The sequence below is a fragment of the Vidua chalybeata genome, unplaced genomic scaffold (genome assembly GCF_026979565.1).
Source record: "Vidua chalybeata isolate OUT-0048 unplaced genomic scaffold, bVidCha1 merged haplotype W_reject_10, whole genome shotgun sequence".
NCBI lineage: Eukaryota > Metazoa > Chordata > Aves > Passeriformes > Viduidae > Vidua > Vidua chalybeata.
Window position 1 is genome coordinate 878,508 of NW_026530345.1, and position 2,748 is coordinate 881,255.

Genomic DNA, 2,748 nt, shown 5'->3' on the forward strand with positions numbered 1-2,748 from the left:
TTAAGAACAAAAAGGTTTGTACGCACCCAAGCATACAGGATTGTTGGCACAATTTTACACTAACACAGACTGCAGAAGTGGTTTGCTTATGGGAAAAAACACCAAAGGGCTTTCTTTTAAGTTTATAATAAATGCTGTAGCCCAATCTACTACGGTTTATACCACCACCACTACCACCACTTGAGCCCAGCCACCAGTTATGCTTACCCCGAAAATTTTTGAAGTTGGACCATATATAATCAGGAAAACTGGCCAACAACAGATATTATTTAATCCAGCATGGTCTCTTAAACAAGTCAAATTGTTGATGCAAAACAATGTCTCAGAAATACAACCAGCTTGTTCACCCTTTTTGCAAACCTCTTTTCAGGGTTGGACAACCTGGCTGCGACAGTGGAACCCTCCTAAAAACCGGGTGCAAAGAGACATAACTGGTGTCGTGGGAATGGGACTGGGAATCCTAAATAGTATTGATTCAGAAGTATTAATGAATAAATTGGCCTCCACGACTAAAGATTTAACCAAAATACAACAACCACAGCAGTCGTCCTTATCGGCCTTGGGAACACATCAGTGGTTGCTATCTAACATTCTACCAAATTGGGAAAAGATAAATGTAAATGATAGCAAATTGATAATTAATGCACTTAATGCCACGCAAAGCAATGTTTCCTTAGCCCTTAGCTGTATCCAGGCTCAATTATGGATGCAGTCAGTTGCTGCCTCAATTATAAGAGAAGGTGAAGAAGGCACTTTTCCTACTGAAATTAGGAAAATAGTCTGGGACAGTGCCACTGACTTTGGAAGAGATTTCCAATCCTGGTGGAATTTAGTGAATTTTACCTATGACCCTAACACAAACACAGCCACAGCATTTGTGTTGACCAAAGGTAATGCCTCAGTGCATTTGATATTCCCTATCATTGCACTAGGATTAAATCATGATGGAGCCACTTTCTATCCCTCTGAACATAGAGAATGGGCCCGTCAAATTGATGACAAATGGCAAACTGTCAATTTAGAGTCCTGTACTATCCGAGAACAACTAGGGTTTATCTGTGAAGGTAATGCAATTATAGCTCAAGATATCTGTTTAGACACAGAACAAAATAGCTGTCATTTTGACATTCATCCTAACGAGACTTCTGAAACAGTCCTTGAATATACAGGCAATGGGTGTGCCTGCTTTAGAACCACTTGTGATACTGTGTTTATAGAAAGTACAGTAGTAGATACTAAAAATCATTCAAATTTTTGTGCTTGCAACTTTACTAAAATTGCAGGATGTGATTTTTCTTTTGTAGCTCCAGTTACTTCACATGAACTTTTAGAATCCAATCTCACGTTGATTCACAAGCTACTGCCTACTCCCATTGGGATGAACCTTACTTTGGTAAAGCAACTATTACTTCATCAAGATCTAATAGAGATCCTAGGAAAAATCAAGGAGAATGGACAGAAAACTCTGGTAACTGTTCATCATGATGTGCAAGAAATACATCGTGTTGTAGAAAGGGTGAAAAGTGATGCCGTGCACAGGTGGTGGGATACCCTTTTCGGGTGGTCGCTTACTGCCACCGGTGTCCTGAACAAATTGTGTCATCCCCTTGCTGTTCTTTTGATTTTAGTTATGATTGGTTTTGTTTTATCAGTAATCTTGCTTATTGTGAATTGGAGAATGATGAAACGATGAACAAAATTGACATCTATAATTAATGCACACCACTTGGCCGACATCCTTTACACTATAGATGTTCCCAGGACTGTAGACACAAGGAGATTATAAGGTTAGAAGATATGTTTTACATAATTTTCTCTTATGATTTGTTTTATTCACTGTTTTAATTATTTTTGTTTATTGATTAGAAAATTGTACTGAGTAATATTGATTATACTAGGTTTATTATATTATTGTTTAATATTGATTATACTGGTTTATTATTTGATCAATCTATTGTTCAATTGATGAATATTGATTATTATCTAAACAATTTATTGTTTAACTATTACTGGTTTAATTAATACTTATTGTATTCTGCTTATTATTTAATTATAATTTGCTTACTAATATGTTGTGATTGTTTTAGTTTTTCTGTTTTCTCTTTCCTTTCCTTTTTCTCTTCTCTTTTCCCTGGGATTGCTGCCAACACTTGACGAGTCCTGAAGACTCCACGACGACACCATGGAACCCTGCTGATGAAGATCTTTCGAGGGCAATCGTCAGTCACGGGGTGGTGTAAGAGCCCGTCTGAAGCCCCTCATTTTCCATTCTGCCTTCCGATTGCCACGAGAAAGAATCCCTTCCCCCACTGCAGTTCCGGCTTAGAACAGGACACAGCGCAGGTGCAACCACTGAACCGTCACGCTGGCTGTTCCGAACAAGGGCTGGCAAGAACTTGGCAAGGAGTTGGCAAGGACTTGGCAAAGACCTGACATGGACCCAGCTCGGGACAGCCTGATGCGCGGCCTGCTTCTAATCTCTGATCTTAAGCCACTGAAGGCTGGCAGTGAAATGTCACTGTAGGATCTTGCTGCACTTGGTCTTTGGCCCCTTCTTAAGAGCTTTGCCTTCAAGGGCAGGAACATGTTTCCCTACTGGGAACTGGAATTCCAGACCCTTGGAGTGTGTGCCGTGCAGGACCATAGAGACTGGGATCATGCGGACTGGGATCCTATGGACTGGGATCATGGGGACTGGGATCCTACAGACTGGGGGTGCACAGACTGGGACTATGTGGATCAGGACCA

The 2,748-nt window shown here is 40.4% G+C and overlaps 1 long non-coding RNA gene across 2 annotated transcripts; it reads left to right on the forward strand.

Moving 5' to 3' along the window:
• The first annotated feature begins 679 nt into the window (after nt 1-679).
• LOC128783093 (uncharacterized) lies at nt 680-2,536 on the forward strand. Of its 2 annotated transcripts, XR_008428993.1 has the most exons (3): nt 680-740; nt 1,305-1,787; nt 2,088-2,536. It is a non-coding gene; the product is annotated as an uncharacterized LOC128783093 (long non-coding RNA). The 2 variants fall into 2 exon arrangements; XR_008428992.1 differs by lacking the exon at nt 680-740 and having other exon boundaries at nt 977-1,787.
• Nucleotides 2,537-2,748: the final 212 nt, after the last annotated feature.